This window comes from Bacillus rossius, chromosome 1, assembly GCF_032445375.1.
Source record: "Bacillus rossius redtenbacheri isolate Brsri chromosome 1, Brsri_v3, whole genome shotgun sequence".
NCBI lineage: Eukaryota > Metazoa > Arthropoda > Insecta > Phasmatodea > Bacillidae > Bacillus > Bacillus rossius.
This window is the reverse complement of record NC_086330.1, coordinates 57159059-57178100: the sequence shown is the minus strand read 5'-3', so window position 1 is coordinate 57178100 and position 19042 is coordinate 57159059. Positions and strand designations below refer to the sequence as shown.

At 35.2% G+C, this 19042-nt stretch overlaps 1 protein-coding gene across 4 annotated transcripts in view; it reads right to left on the bottom strand.

Moving 5' to 3' along the window:
• Positions 1-19042, bottom strand: part of LOC134536418 (tyrosine-protein phosphatase Lar-like) — a 1395465-nt gene that overhangs the window by 966476 nt on the left and 409947 nt on the right. The gene's annotated exons all lie outside the window — the stretch shown is intronic.

Here is a 19042-nt window from a genome sequence, read left to right as displayed (position 1 = left end):
CAATCAAACATCCTCCATTGGATGGATTAAAGATTTACAGACTAGGAATTTTTTATACTTTCAGCGTCACAGGAGCATCCACGATACAGTTTGATCGAGCCAGGGCCTTCACCCTGATCAATCAGTGTCTCGTTCAGTGCATGCGAATTTGACTTCAGCCTTAACTTCCGTGCCACTGCGAACGCGCACTTCGTTGCATTTTCGTTGTGTACTAAAGTTTCACCCTAAATGCGCCTGAAGAAGTAAAAATTAAAAGAAAAAATATATATTTAATTATTATTGCTTTTTCTTCAAAAATATTACAATTTTGTTAATAAAGTCCAACACCATTTAAAATACGTTCTTAAAAATCTTAGTAATTACCAGAAAGCCACCATGCGAAAATTCACCGAACGCGAATTGTCGGACGAGTAGCCAAGGAGCTGAAAATCTTAGGTGTCCTAAGGAAAAATGTGACCAGTCCTTGGGTAAAGCATAAGGTGAGATCTCACAAGCCATGTTTTTTTTTTTTTTTTTTTGCATTTTCACATCATTACTATTTGTTGGTTCTGTTACAAAAAAAAAACGCACACACACATATATATCACACATATATGTAACATATATGTAACTTATAAGTAACACACTTTCTGTAAAAAAAAGATAGTGATTACAATTTCAAGCACTTGCGCGAGGTTTAACATCCCTACACTTAGCGAATATATGTTGAAGATATTTGTTACATAACAAATTCAAGCTTTGCATAGTGTTTAATTTACAAAAAAAAAAAAATAGCTCTTAACTGATAGTAATGAAGAGAAAAAGTTTAGCTAGTATTTCAGTTCTCGCCAGAGTTGTGTAACATCTGACTTCTGTAAAGAGCACATTCCTGTGTTCTCAAGTAGCAAATACACATATAATACGAAACTTGATCTTCTTACACAAATATAAAATAGAATTATTGAAAATAATGTCGATCTTGATAAACAAATGTGTAAATTTGAATTTTTTTTTAAACTTAATTTATTGACGCGAATCACAAGTAGTTTCAACACCCGCCGCTAGAATTCGCTGCCGGAGCAGCTACGTTGACTATTGAATCATTTGATAATCAGACTAAAAGTTTTAACTATACAATGAAATGGCTCCGATAAAAAGCGAAGAAGACCCCATAAAATACTGAACCCCGTGTTTGGACCTGATTTTCGGCAAGTAATTTCATTAAAATACTTCCAATATTTTTATAATTCACTAAACACTTGATACTTTAAAGTTTCCCCTTGGGCTTTGTTGGTTTCGGTTTCGCTCCGTGCGCCACAGACGCAGACGGCGGCACCATGGTTACGCATTCCCGCTCCATTCGCGAGACTACTCCTGCCGAGAGGCCGGGCAACGAGCGCTAGGGTGTCACTCGCGGAACAGCGAGCTGGTGCGCGACAAAGGACAGAGCGTCGCGCCGGGTGTGAACAGTAGCGGTTCTCCGCGGGTAACGTCGCCACCAACCACAGCTGTGCGCTGTTCACCGCGGGCGCACGTGTGTGGCCTCGCCTGTTTGTGGGTTGTGTGTCGCAGTTCGGGATTGGCTGGCGGCGGGAGTTCTCGAGGGTGGTCGCCGTCTCTCCGTCCGGAACGGGAGCTGCAGCCGCGGCGAAACCTTACGAGGTCGCCTCACGACCTCGAGAGGCATGTCGTCAAACGGGGCAGCGGCAAGGAAGAACCTGATCGCTGGGAAGGGGGGGGGGGAGGAACAGAGAAAGGCCACGCGAAAGCGACGTGCTCTGAGAAAGAAAAGAAAACCCTGTGTTTCAGGAGCTAAGGTTTTTCTCTACCCACAACCGTCCAGCACGTTAATGCCCTGTCAAGCTGTAAAATTTCTGTGTCCAAATATATCCGACAAAGATGAATGAGGGTAATTAACACCGGACGAAAGAAGATGGTCAATATATCTCCATCAAACATAAATAAGCAGCTTACCTCAAACTATTAAAATACTTTTCACAATGTAAAAGTTTGTTTACTAAATTTAGCAATCTAAAACTTTTTAAAGATTATATTATTTTCACTTTTTTTACATTTCTAATCGTTTAAAATCTTATAATGAAATAATAAAACGTTCCTTGTGTAATATATAAATGTACTTCGATCATTTAAAAATAAAGACTCGTAAATTGTTTTCGCAGATAAATTTCTATACTTAACACATTCTTTTTAACATTATTTTAGATATTTTACACTTATAAACTTTTCAATCGCCCATGTGTTTTTGCATTTAATTATTATTTTGTTTTTTTAATAAATAGTTTTTAGAAATTTTTCGTGTGAGCAATGTCAAGGATTAGTGTCTACCGTTGTGTACAGAATAAGAAATTCACGTCTGATTAAAGAAAGTAAAGCTTGTCATTATCGTGCATTTGTTAAAAATAAACATATGAATATAAGTTGACATACAATTGCCTTCCAGTTAACCATAACGCAATAAAGCAAAATGATGAAAGCGATAGCTGCTTTAAAAAGGCAAACTATTTGCGGTATGTGATGTTGAGTTACTGCCAAGGATTTCACTTATTGAATATTGGACAACTTTATGAGAGAAGCTTATCCTGTACCACGTCTAATTTTCCACCAGGTTAGTGTATCGGATTCTGATAACGTTATCAAAACGTTGTATGCCAGGATTTAAAAAGCGTGATAAAATATGTAGAGTGGCATAAAAAAGCGGCAAACTAATAAAATGTTTAGAACCGTTCAGCCAAAATAGCCATTTACAAAAAAGTTCTATGACAATGAGAATAAACCTACTCTCTCTATTTAAAAGAAATTTTGTATACACGCTATTGTAACTCATACAAAGCGCAAGTGCTACAATAAAAAGCAAATGTATTATTGTTATAATGCGAGATATCTGGAAATATGTATATGTAAGTGGGAATGGTTGAGTATGAAAAATACGCCTTTCCATTCCACCAATATATATTTATTTATTTTAAAAGGTTTCTATGGGTAGAGCGAAACCCATAAAAAAACCAGAGTAATATTAAATTACAGTAACTCATTTAAGTTCTAAAATAAAATAAAACATTTACTCTAATACATAAAAATCTACCTTTTGATTTTGAACGCCACTGTCATCTTTGAATGGTGATGCTTGGAAACATCAAACAAGCCTGGGGGCCAATCATTATCATCGCCATTATAGGTTTAACATGTATTTCATCCAATACCTGATAATTTTAGCAAAAAAAAAAAAAAAACAACCACGTTATTTCAGGGTTATTTCAATTTCACGAAATAAAATAATATATAAAAATTATTCAAATAATTATAAATAAGTATTATAAATAATAATAAATAAAATAATTATTATAAATAAGTGTATTCAAAGTGAAATTGGTTTAAGGAGTAGATTTGATTTTATATGGATAGTACATTTTCTACTAATATTCAGTATTTAAAGAGATCCAATTATTTGCATCTGTTAAAATACTTCGTCAGTATTAAATACGCTTCTTTTAATGCATAGTGTTGAATTTAAAACGTAACGTTGGTTGTGGGATTGAAGTTAATTTTTATTATAGCTTCGATACTGCAGTAAAATGTGTTCCGCAATCTTCTGCAATAAAAGAAATTATAAAATAAAATCGTGACATTTAAATACATGCTATCCCCCCCCCCTTCCCCAAACACATAATTATTGATCAACAACCGCAATGAAATGCTTTGGACGACCAGTAGCACCAGCCACAGTTTTACACTAACGGCAATGTAGCAAACGAGAGAGCCCACATATTGCTGCGTCAAGCTGCCTGCCGTTTCAATGATGTGCTCACTCGGGAACGCCCCACGACTACCGCCACGTTGAAGACGCACCCTCTCCGCAGGCGGGTTTATGTTGCGCGCCTCGCGTCACAGACCTCGGGGTGTTTCTGCGCTCGGCCGTCGCAGCACTTGGTTCGAGAGATCCCTGGATGTTGCGCACGTGGGGCGAACAACTCGCGTGGAGGGAGTGTCACGTAACACCTACTACCTGTCAGGCCCGTTTCTGCAATCTCACGGTAAACCGAGACGGATCACGTAAACGAAGACGGATCTCCCGGAACATTTCTCTGTCGCGTATGCTGCTTCAACAATTTAAGGAACCGTAGCAAATGGTAGCCAATGAGATTGTAGTCAAATATTACGAAATATATATATATATATTTATTTATTTATTTGAGACCATAGCACGGGCAGAATTTACATATATATTAAAATTAACGGTTATGTAAAAATAGAACACTAGATTTTCTTGTACTTGAAACCATTTTTAATTTATTTAGAACATAAACAAACATGGTTACCATCACAGCCAAGTTCTCAGTTTCTATTGGTCACACAGAGCAACTTAAATGGAAGACCTCAGCATTGCGGAGCTTATCCGTGCGGGTCCGTCTCCATCTGCGTGCCATTGCAGAAACTCTGTTCCGTTGAGATACGTCCCCGCGTACGTGATCCGTCTCCTTTTTCCGTGTCATTATAGAACGGGCCTTTGTGCGCTTGCGTTATTTTTTATGTGTAACATCTTAGCACTCGGTATACACCATTTGGTGGGAGTAATTTCGTGAAGGGTACGGAAGTCGCGTAGAACGTAAATGTGTAACCAGGTGCTGCCATTGCGCGTTGGCGTGAACCGAAGTCAACAAAGCCGAAGGGAAACGCTAAAGTATGAACAGTTTATTGACTTTTAACAATACGGGAATAATTTTAATAAAATTCATTTTCGAAATATCATGCTCAAAGCCAGATTTAGGTAATATTTTTTTTTCAGTCATTTCCGCTATTCGGAGACTTTTCATTAAATAGTTAAAATTTTTGGTATGTTTATAAAATGATTGAATAGTCGATGTAGCTGCTCCGGTAACAAATTAAAGCTGTGGGTGCGGAAACTATGAGTGATTAATGTCCAGAAATGTAATTCAAAACATAATTTGCGCATATATTAAACACGCACGGTATTATTTTCAAGAAAGCTGCGTTGAATTTCGTGTCCGAAGCCAGTGTTTCGTATCAAAAGTGTATTTGCAACAAGATAACATATGAATTTGTCTGTTTACCTAAGATAGTTGTTGCACGTCTCCAGCGAGTACTGGAAAACTTGCTCACATAAATATTTTTTTAATTACTGAATCATAATTAATGTTTGTATTTTCTGGCATTCTGGGTTGTAGCCGCGTCGAAGACCAATATTTCAGTGGCGTTTCGGCCGACCTTGTAGTCACCATAATCAGAGTAGTAGTCACCTGCTGGGACTGTAAGGTCGACCCAAGCGTCAAAGAAATATTCGCCTTCGACGCGGCTATAACCCAGAAGCCACGCAAGAACCGACGATAGCCGCGAAAGCCTTCGATCTTTATTAAGTAATAATAGGTTGTTTTTTTTTTTAATCGGTGTTTTGTCCTTTATCCTTTGAGTGTATATATAATAATGCACTAATCAATTTTCAAATCAAATATTCCTTCATTTTTTATTTTATGTTCAAGAAATCATTGAAATGGCTCCGGCATACTTGTGCCCATCCAACATTTCTACCTTCCTTTCGTTTGTCTTCGTGTGTTTGAGTAGCTGAATCCCACAGCACAGGGTGCGCTGACATTTCTTATGTTCAACCCATAACCTTGAAGATGCATGGTGCCTGGTGCTGGCACGCACACCCTTCACGCCCGTGCGACTGCTGCCACGTGCTCGTGCAGGTCTCAGCACGCGCTTGTCACCTCGTGACCATCTTCGACGCGCGTGCCCGCGTGGCCGCTTCCATTGCACTCACGACGGGCGCTCATTTTGACGCGTGTGTGACAATAGGTTAAAATAAAACTACTGCAAGAAAAGAAATAGCGTGTACTTATAAACGCGCGTTAGAAATTAAACTTTCTTTTATTTAAGACACTGAACTATTTTTTAAATAAATTGTGAAAAAAATTAATCTAATACTTAGTATTCATTAATAATACAATCACGTGCATAAAATTATTTATTTAATTTAGTAAGATAATCAAAATCAAATTTAACTTAACAATGAAAATTATAATTATATTATAAATATGCTGAATGTTTCTTCTTATTTCTTAATTTCAATTATTCATTAAGAAATTTAGTGATAATTATTAATTAAAATAAATTATACACATGCGAGCATGAACTTACTTACCTAAATGCACTTGAAAATGTTTATAAACATAATTAATTTTACTAACATTTCTATTAAATAATTTAGTTTACTGATATGGACCAGTATTCAATATAAATAACTGGATTATAAGATTTAAAAGCATATATAATTTTAATTGTATTTAGCTTTTTTTTTTCATCCTATGATAATTTCGTCGCATGCTGCGCGCGCATCGTAAAAATTCATTCTCATAATTTTTTCATAATGTGTCTAGAGAGGTATAACTTCAAAAACATTCTTATATTGATATAATGACCTCGGATGATTTAAACTAAGTTTTTGATGAAAAAAAATCACTTGATACCTTCTGGAAGAGTTTATTAATATAAATATCGTGAGTATTAAACATATTGTTTATTGCTAGTTATAGAAATTTGTGATTTAATCGTTGTGGCATTTAAATACATATATAAATGTGGTAGTCTTACATGGCTAGACATGTTTTACTAATGTTCCATTTACAGATTTCACATTGTTTTGTTTTATATTGTTTAAAAGTGTGGCACGTTGATATTTGCTTTAATATTTCCCAGGCATGTTTGGCATACTTACATTTCTACATAACCTCCGTTATTGAGATGCAAATCGAAAATATTTTTAATAAATTCTCCAATCGCGTCATGAAGTTGGAGGCGCAAACGTAAGAGAACCACACACTGAATTAATGATTTCAATGAAACCAGTACAGAGAAACTTGAAACTTCATTTTCGTGGAACAATTTAAAGCGAACACTTAAATATATTATCAATGACTAATGAGTTACAATTAACCCAAAAATTTCACTTAATTCAGCAATCAAGGTTTCATGAAATTTATAATTATGGTTTCGTCAATTTAGTATGGAAATTTCAAGTATCAGATAAAATAATTGACTTTGTTTTCATAAATTTAAATTTGTGTTCTTATTCTTTTTTAATGATGCTGAAAGGAGGTTGAGAATTTATAATTGCAACATTCTGTAAAATTTTTGAATTTCTCCTCATCGGCACTCAATGTTTTGGAATCACATAACAACTTAACTGTCTTATCACAAATACGTAGATGAATCTAGTAACGAAGTTTCTCTTTCTTTTTTTTAGTTCTCAGCCATGAATAAAGCATTAGCACTTCCTCTTCTTTGTAGGGCAACAGCGTGGAAATATTTTTTTTTAATATTGCTTTGCGATAAACATAAAATAATTATAATGAAATCAGTTTCTTCAGTGTGCTGCCCGCCTAAAACGCATATTACATTTTGTGATACGGGCCACAAAATAGTGACTCAAATAAACATATTTCCCACTTGGAGATCTACTTGCGTGACTATGTAAACAGGGTTAGACGGAAGTTCGGAATTCCAATTCCTAGAGTCAACACACTCGGACTCCGGTCGCCTTGCTTACAGCGAGTGCGGTAAACAGTGAGGAAGATTGCTTTGAGCCGAATGTAGTTCACGGCAAACATAAGTATTGGGTCATCGAAGCCATAACCAAACGCGCTTATTGACGTCAATCTGAATCTCCTATGAAAAACACGCATAAATACAAAAACTTTGCAGATTTCAAGCTATTGCTAACACAGCGCTGCAAAACAAACTCATTAATTTTTTTAATATTTTTAAAAAATATTTAATATTCTGATTTATTTTCTAACTCAAAAAGAGTGTGCGTTCCAATATATGAATTTATCGACCTATTATTTAAAATAAGAAAGAAAGAACTTTAAATACTTTAAACCGTTTATACTGTTAATACTTGGATGACGATGTGCTTAGTTGGTGAAGAGTATATAATTATTCATTTTCCCGTAAATTGGTTTCACAAAGTGAAACATTTTTTCAATCGGTTAGAACAAACATTTTAATTTTCATAATTCTCTGTATTTTGTTACTAACTTTATTTTTCTTACTGTGTATAAAAATTTAGTTAAATATGAATTTTAAAGAATAAATTAAATCTTCTTAGCATAAGATTTTGTATTGTGTGAAGTTGTTATCCTCGTGTTCCTAAACCTAATGCTTGAATAAACATTTCGCATGAGTAGCATACCTTCCAGTTCCGATAATGGAATTTCTCGAACTTGGAATTGGATTTTGATGACAGCTCCAATACCGAACAAAAACTTTACCCTCCAGAAAATCATTAAGGTTCATTCTTAAAGCTAAGGTGGTGTTTGGTGTTCCGACTCGACATATCACTTCATATTTCGATTTCCAATTTAAACTCATTACTGTTCTTAAATATATGATGATATATGTTATGAACTATGTGTTATTAAACGTTTAAATTTCTTCAACTAACTTACATTTATAAGCTGTATCAAATGTATAATGATAAACTCAATCTAAAACTGTTTTCAGTGTAACGCTTTAAAAATTATAATTATTATTATATGTTATAAAAGTTGTAATAATTTTCATAAGCGACAGTATGTAAAAAATTTAAATTTAAAATATTTGCAAGTAATTATTAAAACAAAATTAATGATTTATTACAAAGAAATAATGAAGTAATGACTCGAAGTTGCGAAATTTAAAAACATAATTTAACAAGTAGTTTACTCAAAATATATCCTGTAATAAAGTTTAACCGTATTTTTATAATAGTCTCAGTATTTGCACACTTTAAAAAATGAACTAAAAAATTTCAGAAAAAAATTTAAAACAGAACATTATACCTCTTAAATTTGTAGTACACCTTTAACTATAATTAACATTTAAAATTTAACCGTATTCAGACACAAAAATTTCAGCAAAAAATTTTAAATGATATATTACATTCTTAATGTTCTTTTGATATCCAGCAATTATTAAGATAAATCTTCAAGGATAAAGAATAATACAATCATTAATTATTTAAAAATTTATTTCCAAATGCCAATATATACAGCACACTTAAAGAAACAATATAAAAAGTTTACATCTTTCCTGGATTGGTGATTCATCAAACAACATACAACAATGTATCACGCCTAGTCATGCTGGAGAATTAGCCTTGCAGGGAGAGGGTCGTTTGTATCATAGTGAGCTCGAGGGTTGGAACAATTAACTATATATATACGGATATGTTAGAAGAAGACGTAAACCTTGGTTACCCGGATTAACTTAGCATTTTCCAAAGTTTGTTAGGCAAAGTACGAATAATGACTCAAATAAATTTGTTTCGGCGTGTACATGTGTACACCTAGGTATATCGAACGCTGACTGGGTGATGTTTGAAAAGCCAAATTATTTATAACTTTTGTTTAATTTAATAGATTTAACGAACGAGAAAACAGTCATACCTTAAGAAAAAAAACATATTTAAAGTATTTATAATACAAAAATTTGCAATTACTTGCAATAAAAGTTATAATTATGACACTAGTTCACGAAATGGTAATTTCACAAAAAAAAATACTAATGTTATTAATTCCAAAGAAATGGTTATTTATTTGAGTAAGACAAACTGCCGTGACGCTTCGAATTGCACAATTTTCCTGCAGCCTTGCATTTACAATTATTTGTAGCAGATTCTGTTTTATAAATACACCTTTTATAGCCTTGATCCACTTGAAAGCGATTGTTCATTTGCTAGTTGTCGTAAGATTTTTTTTTGACGATACATTTTCAATACAGGTATTTATCAATTGATCTTGACTAAGAGAAAACTTTTTCCTTAAGAATATTTCCTCGTTATTTCTATGTTCGTAAATGTTAAATGCAAATATTGTTCGTTGTCAATAACGCTAGGCACTTTTTTTTTATATAAAAACGCTCACGGAACGCTATACGTGCACTATGTTCGGCCGCCATCTTGCCACTGAGCAAACGGCGGGGGAAGTCGGCATCTTCGCGTTTCGTGCCACGTGCTCAAAACTGACGCAACACCTAACATCACCCAGTCAGCGTTGTGTAGACCTAGGTGCACACGGGTAAACGCCGAATTCAAATTTGAACGATTGTTCGGACATTACCCAACAGACTTGGAAAATGCTAAGTTAAACCTGGTAAACCCTAAGTTTACTTTTATCCATCTAGCATTACGAACAAAACACTCACACACACATATATATCTGAAGATGCACGAACACAGATTATTCGAGCGTCCGACCCGAGGGTTAGCGAACGGTAGGTTCATCGTCGGGCAACGGGAGAGTTCACGGAAGAGGGGAACAAGAGGAGAGAAGGTAGCGTGGGTAAGGGGAATGTGTGTGGAGCGACACGGCGCTTCGATCGCCCGGTCGTGGGTTCGATTTCCGGCGGCGCCCCGTGCCGACCCGCAGCCCGCGAGCGAACAGCTGGCGCTATCTGGTACGACGTCCGGGAACTCACACATCGTTGACATCTCTCACGTGTCGGTGAATATTCGGAATTTCGGACTCTGCCACATCGAAGACGGTGGACCCATTCCTCGTTACAGATCTTTTTGACAGCTTTTTATCATAATGACTGAATAATTTGGTACTAAGACGCGGTCTCACATGTGATGTTCCTTTTTTTTTTTTTAGATTTTCTTTAGCGATGTCTTAACAGCTTAGCTCTCAGTTTGCAGCACTTGGTAGGAGTAATTTCGTGAAAATGAATCGGAAGTCTATGAACAGAAATGTGACACAAATATGGCGGACCCACGTGTATCAATATACCTAGTACCTTTCGTAAATATTAAGGGACATTACATACGTATTGGTGTACCAAAGGAAACTTTATGATAGTACATCAATAATTTAATACTTAATGTTATAATGTATCGTCTAAAAAATAAAAAAGTAAACTTTATAAATACGCAAATTAATATTGAAAATCCTCTGGTGACTTTAAAATGTAAAGATAGCGCTGTGTTCATCATACTATATAGCGACAGTAATGTTTGTTATGGTTAGTTCGTTGCAACAAGAAACCCTTTGTAATTCTAAAATGCCTGATAATATGCCATATTATTATAAATCAGTTCCTAATAAACCCGTTTTTTTTTACTTGTAAGGTATGGTTAGCAAGTCACTCTTAAATTTTCTCCTATTTATGAAAAAAAAAAATTGTATCTTAGATTTACCTAATTTATCTTCATCGACATAACGAACAACATTATGTACAATCCGTAATATCCATACATACGTAGAACCTATAAAACACTCGTCAAATATCATCATGTAACTTAAATAACTCACAGACTGATAGCATTAAACCTCAATATGTAAAAAAAATCTGTAAATTAATTTTACTGGCTGGAAACAAGATCCTAATTTTGTTACAGCACAAGTCTCAAAATATTTACAGGATCTCAGTGAAATAACTAGAGGGAAAGTTAAACCCAGGTAGAAAAAGGTTTAAGACACATTAAACGACTAACAAAACATTTTTTTTACTGTAAGGTAATTAGATATTGTAGCATAAATGAAACACAGAAAATTACATTTATTTAAGAAAAATGAAGTCGCAACGTAATTTTTTTAGTAAATGCTGGATTTTCAAATCACTGAAACAATTTTATATTACAGTTATTGAACTTCATTCTGATAAGACTTAATGTTCATCTACACACAGACATAATGACATTACACCGAGGCATTGCGATTTGATACATTATGTATTCAGAGTAAATTTTTTAACGCTTGTGACCACTTATTAAAAGTAGCGAGATAATTTTTTTCAATGGGCGCTAAAAGTTTTTGTGATAAAATAAGAATTTATTTAAGGTTTTTAAAAGCTTATAAAAATTACGGAGAGAACTCCCAAGATTACGCCAAAAATTTTGTTTCCTCTGCTCCTTGCGTGACGAAACACCTCAGAAATAAGTAAAACAAAAACGACTCTTGTGTGGTTCTTGCGGTGGTCCTCTCCCTCCAACACAATGAAGCGACTTGGCTCAGAAATATTAAGAAAATAAATAGTATGGGACGTACACGCGAACTTTCACAGAGATAGACATATAAAGAGATAAAGAGAGAGCTGGACATAGTACACGAAATGGGAGGAAGGTAATGAAAGACGCATAAGAGATAAAAAGAAAGCGTTAAGGACTTCAGTAGTATATGTAAATGTTCCACCGAGCACATGCTTCAGGCTGTGGTGCTTGTGGTGCCGACCGCCATCTTGGATTGTAATGTCACGGTGTCCATCTTGGATGACCTTTACCATTCACCTTGACCTAGAAATTGACGACCATATTGGATCTGCCATCTTGAAATCGAGCGCCCCGCTAATTAATGTTGCGCTTGTCGTTACGCACGCCATGTTTGATGTGTATGTCGTCATCTTTTCACTGGTATATTTGCCTGACATTGAACACGAACTGTTTAAAATTCTCACCGAGTATCGAAGAAAAATACCTATTGGCTACTGAGTGGATGGTGTGACCACCTACTGGATGCGCCTGGCTACCCACTGGATGTGGCTGGCCACCTACTGGAGGTGTCTAGTCAAAAACTGGATGTGTCTGGCCACCGACTGGATGTGCCTATCCACCAAATGGACATGTATAGCCTACGGCTGGACGTGTATTGTCGTTGACTACACATGCCTGACCACAAACTGAAAGTTCCTGACTATATTTCATGCCTGGCCACTGACTGGATGTGTCTCAAGCAAACTACTGGATGTGTCTAGCAAACTTCTGGATGTGCCTGGTTAATCGACTGTCATGTGGAACTACCCTGAAAACACATGCAAAGGACTCGCTTTGCCTTCTAAAATGACTGTAGAAAGGGAGAAACTCTTATAAATTGCTTGTTTTTTATACTTATAGAAATTATATATTAAATTTTTATTTGTAATTTAGTTTTTCTATTTATTGTATCTGTATTTGTTCAGTGATGAATTTTAGGCGCCCTGGCAATAATTGATTTCTGCACTCTAGCTAATAAGTGTGTCCTAAGAGACAATAGCGCTCCCAGTTACAAGTATTGAAAACAATATGGCGGCAGCATTCTTTAGCAGACGCCATGTGTACTACGTGACAATAGCGCTCCTGGTAGCGAGTAATGAAACAAGATGGTGGTCCTAGTAAGAGTATTATTATTCATATACCTTATTTAATTCTCAGTCCGGTTAGTGTCCGGATGGCCGAGCGTGTAAAGGCGTATGTTTTCCAACCCAGAGGTCAGAGCTGTGTTGGTTTGAATCACAATGTTTCGAACGTATTTTGCATAAAAAAAATTTAATATAATATGTCGATAAGGACCATACGAGCTCTGGTAGGTAATGGAATATCGACGTTATGTGATGGCATGCTTAACGAAAAGTGCAAAATTAGTGAGCTGTAAGCTCGATTTCAAGATGGCTGTCGAGGTCAATGTCAAGGTTATCCCATATGGCCGCCATGTCGTCACAATCCAAGATGGTGGTTGGCACCACATGCGCCACAGTGTGATTCCTACGCTCGGAAGAACATTTACATACTACTGACTTCTAAGATATTTTTTGGAAGCGCAATAAGACAAACACAAATCCGGCGGGCGAAACGAGGCGGCAAAACAATGCAGAGAAAGCCCTTTATAAATTCTCAACATTTTAATTAATTAACTGTAATCTCCGTTGGAAGATTTAAAAAAAAAGTATCCTCTGGTGGCAGGTGAGATGAAGAGGTTAGGGATGGAAACTGAATTTCGCGCGCGGAAGGGCTAAAACTGCCGCCGTAAGAAACCGCGTCGCCTCTTTGAGGGGCTGGCTTTAAAACTGCGCTCTACCGTAACGAGCTCCGACTTCAAACCACCCCAACTTTCCCTCCCCTCACTCAAATTCTCCCTACCAAGGTCTTCGCCGAGAACGAAAATTCTACCGCGAAAGGCCCCGCTGCTCATTCGGACGATTCCCGGAAATCCCTTTGTGCGCGCGGTTGCTGGGCCAGGAATAAAAAGGTTTTTGAAACGAACAGTTAGAAATAATCAGTAGCTACGTCTCATTAGCAAACCGATCCGGCGCTATTAAATGAAACATTTCGAATGAAGTCAAACACACGACCACAGCTAAAGATATGAACCGATAAATAAATCGACTTTACTTTGACCCTAGACTTTATTATGCAAAGAACAAAGGAAACTTGTTGGCCAAGCGTCCTTTGTCAGAGAAAATGAAGTTTGTATACAAAATACTACGGAAAGAATATATTAAACACCGAGTACGTTATCACTTAGTTATAATACTAAAAAAATTTTTAGCGGTCACGTCGCTTAACCGCATAAGACATCATTAGGATTTTATTACTTCCTTGCGAAATTTTTTATTTAAGTTATAATGAAGAAATGCTTTGCAGTACCGGTTGATTGAATGTTTTTGTGTTTAATATAATTTTATAGTTATATCATCGAGCTTAAAACCATTATTATTTCTAATTTTTTTTTACTTTTTACTTTATAAATGGTAATGTAAGCTATCTTAAGTTATTTTTATTTGTATGTCGTCTATTGTTACAATTTTAAAAATGTTTGTTTTAGTCAAAATAATGCACGAAGATTGAATTGATTAGAAGCACCCAACGCAAGATTGCTTTATTGAGTGCTAAATTTATTGTTTAAATGAGTGAATTTTTGTCAATCTAATATAAAAAGAAAAAAATAAATCATTAAAAATTATTTTTTTTCCTTAATACAGATACTTAAATTATTTTACACATTTTTAAAATAATCAAATTATTCTTTAAAATGTAAATTACAGGTATCAAATTTCTTTCCGAACGTATCTTAAACAAAAACTTTTTTACCCCTCTCCTTGTTTCTCACTGGGATACTATTTAAAAATTCAGAATTACAGATTTATTAAACATGGAAATATCCGTTAAGTAAATAAAACCAAAACTCATCCCGTTCTTTTTCACCGCAGATGTGAAATAAAAAATTGTTTTAAAAACCTATATTTATATTTCACTAAAATTTATCTAACCAGTACTGATTTACTTTTATTAATAACACTTTTTTTTCTAACCCCCGTGCCATCAAGGAATTTTCGCTATACACGTCACATACGTTACACAACGTTAACTCTGTTACCAAACCAACTCCGCTTTCGTCACCCTGTGATTCTGTTATTACTCTACCGGCTGTGTAAAAGTTCCACTTCGATAAAACCGGAGGCGTTGCGTCGCGCGACTTGGCGACGAAATCCCGGTGATGGTTTGGTGGGGGGGAGAAGGGGCGGCCCCTTCGACGAGAAAGTTAGCAACGTTGCGGGGTGTAACAAGCAACCCCCTCTCTGCTTCCGGGCGGAACTGCGTCCACCCACACGCCCCAGTTTTCTGCATGTTGAACTTTCGGCCCCGGCGCGCGGCGCCAATTAGCGGAGTGGATGAGGAGGGATTTCGGGAAAGGTCGGCAACCAGAAGCGAAATGGAAAAAAGAAAAAAAAGAAAAAAAAGGGTGTCGGAAACGCCGGGAATATCCACGAGGGAGAAAGACGTACTGTGATTAGTATGATTGTGACGAAAGAAAAGACACGTTGTTCTGTCCTCAACGATGACGACACTGCCAGAGAACCAAGCATAAATTACACAAAAGGGCTCCATGTTTCCAACGTATCTGAATGCGACATACATTAATAACAAAAACTGGACAGTTAAAACTCTTATAATTATTTAAGCAAGAGTTGCTAATCTAAGTGAATATATATAACGTTTAATTTTTTTTTAAACTTGATAATCCGCAAATTGATACTAATTAATTTATTTAAAAAGTTATTTACTGAACAGAAAATTTTCTTGGATTTAAGACAATTTGTCACTTATTGTATTAATTTTTTTGATCTTTTATTTAAATTTAAGACACTATTTTTATTGCGAATACAAATTCTTAATGTGATAAATGCATTGTTTCTATCTATCTTAATAACTGACGCTATGACTGTGTCGTAATGGAAAATAAGTAATATAATATGTAATTTAATTTTATTTCAAGTAATCTTAAAATGTATCATTTGAGTGCACGAACACGGTTGAAATTGACAGAACGTATCGAAAAAAAATTTCAGGAGAAAAATATTAAAGTTTCCACCTTAAAAAAGTCTCAATAGCTCGAAAATACGGAACGATGCTACATTAAACGAACTACAATTGTGCTTAAAAACCTCACGCATAGTGATGTGTATCTGCTCCCAGATTAATGGTCGCTTTAGCCTAATGAGTCTGTACAACTAAGAGTCAGACTACATTACAAAATTAGATTTTAAACGTCTTGTACAAATGACTACTTTCTGAAACTCTCGAGTTCTTACAGTAGGTACTAAAACCAAATTCAAAAATTAATTTATTTAGGTAATTCGGCAAATTATATCTTTGAAATTCTATTCAAACTGCACGCAGTAATTTATAAATTTATTTTTTATTTTGGAATTTAATTAACATTGCAGAAATTTTGTCACTTTACTAAATTAATCACAAAACCTGTCAATCTTTCAGATTCGTAACGAACATGTTTCTATTTGCAGTTTGGATTTTAGTATATTTATTTTGACTATTAATCGCACAACGTTCATAAGGTCTTAATATAATGTCACGCTGTTAAAATGAAATTGTTATCGTGTATAGTAATTGCCGTATTTTGTCGTGATGGTCAGAACTAAAGAGATGACACCGTCTCTACGCACTTTTGTAAATTACAACTACGTAATATAATAAATTTTAGATTACAATTCCACCTCAATCATTGAATTGCTCTTTGAAGTTGCAGAAAATTATATATTCTTAGAATCTAAGACGAATTCCAAATTCCGAGTTCTGTGAGTTTAGTAAATAAAGTGAACGGGCATTTGCAAGAAATAATAATGATTTTACCAGGGGATGGTTGTAACTGCGTGAAGCCGTTTTTTTTTCCTGCAGCTAATTGTTGAGCCATATTGGTTAAATTCCCACCACATTGGCTGAAGTGTACTGTTTGCAGTGTGGAAACAGTTTTAAATGACACTTCTTTTTTTTATGAAAATTACTACTTTTAACGACGGAGTTTCTTATTCATACTTGACTAACAATCATCAGAAGTGTTCAAGCTCCATCTCCGCAATGATTTGGGCGTATAATAAATGGCGATGGCGAGGTTAAAAAAATTTACCACCTACGTCACATCATGCCATCTCCTTGCGATTCCAAACTCCATGGTTTTTACTGTGCAGCGAACACAAGTTTTTGAATGATTGTCGCTGCTTGAAAATAATAATTCTTGTGATTTCATGTTCACGGTGAGTAAACTCAGAGCCGGTAATTTTACGACGCTATCCGTAAATTCATGAAGATCTTTGCATTATTTGTAAACACTTTTCTGTGTAATATTAAGATGGAAATTTTCAAGAGAGTGTCACGTGGCAACTCAGGCTCGCTTCCTTGAGGTCAGCGACCCTGGCGAACTCCACACAAAGGTCAGGTTACTCGACCTGATAACGGCACGGAATTCATCTCCGAGGCCTGGCCAGCGTGGACCAACAGTCATTTCCGGGTAATGGAGGCGGAGTTACGCTGTTTAAAATTTTCACTTTCTTTTTGCGGAAGAACGCTGGCTACAAATCATCCAGGGATCTTCGTACATTTCCGGCTGTCTTCGTAAATATAAGGACGCAAAGTTTATTTACATTGAAAATGAATACAAAATAAAATTCTTTGTATATTAACAAAACATTAAAAAAAAAGGTGAAGTCTACAGTACTTAAACTCTTATTTTACCCACCTTGTTAAACTTAAAGCATACAACTCGGAAGTTGAAATACGCAGTAGTTTCTACGAAGGTTCAGTTTTTAGAAATTACGAAATAATCTTTGTTTATTTCAGGTGAATTCTTCGTTGAAAGATCCATTAATTTACTGTAGTTATAATATTGAAGAAGGGCCAGTCTTGTAAAACCACTACTAAACAACGGGTCTCCCATCTCCTTTTTGCAATAATTTTAATCCCTGATAAACTGAACTTAGCTGTGACCTATTGCTTGTCAAACATTGCTGTTAGAATTTTATATATTTATTTATTGCGATAATTTTAAATGGATTAATGTATTTACAGGTAGAATCAAACTAACATTTTAGTTACCACAACCTAGACGAAAAATAAATAAAGAAGTAAATTTATGCAAGTTCTTTAATATTTAACATGATAGAAACGATAAAAAAATTACTTTAAAAACTATAAAAATAAACCATAAGAGTCAAAATAAATACAAAATTTTTTTTAATATACTAAAACCAAAAATTATATAAATTATAAATTCAAAAAATTATAAAAATAAATAAGAATAATTGGAAACTAATGATTAAACAGTTAATCCTTTCAAAGTTACTAAATAATTTTGTTTAAACTTATCTTTGACTTACTAAATATACTTTTTAACAACGATCTAATTTAATATTTATGTAAACAACAAACCTTACAAACCCTTTTTTAAGTTACAATCAACTAGACGTACGAAATCCTACCTCCCCAAATAATGAAGTCAAATGAAAATTAAAACAAGATTTTTATTTATGTAACAGACCTTGCTCAACCTACCTTTAACTTTTACGACGCAAAAATTTGTCTAAAAATGCGCGAAAGCGTATTACTCGTGCGACCGACTCGGGGTAAGTAACATAAGGTTTCCCTTTCGTAAATTACGCCTATCCGTTTTCGTATGGACGGGACTTTTTTTGATGCGTAAACAAATGCTCTTTCGACGTTCTCACTGCGTTGCGTGATCCACGTGTGACAGTAAAAATGAGTAACGTGCTTGTGCATTTCAGGTGTTTGTTAAATTCGATTAAATGTTTGACTTGTTTGTCTGACGTAACCTAAACTAGAACTGAGTTCTGCTTTTGACTACATGCCCCATGTGTTTTTGTTTTTATTACTGTCCTACACCCCGGTGATGACTCCACTGTAAAACCAACGACATAAATTTACGAAAGACACCGGTTAAACGTTATCCAAGGATATTAGTAAACATACAGATTTTCTCCGAAA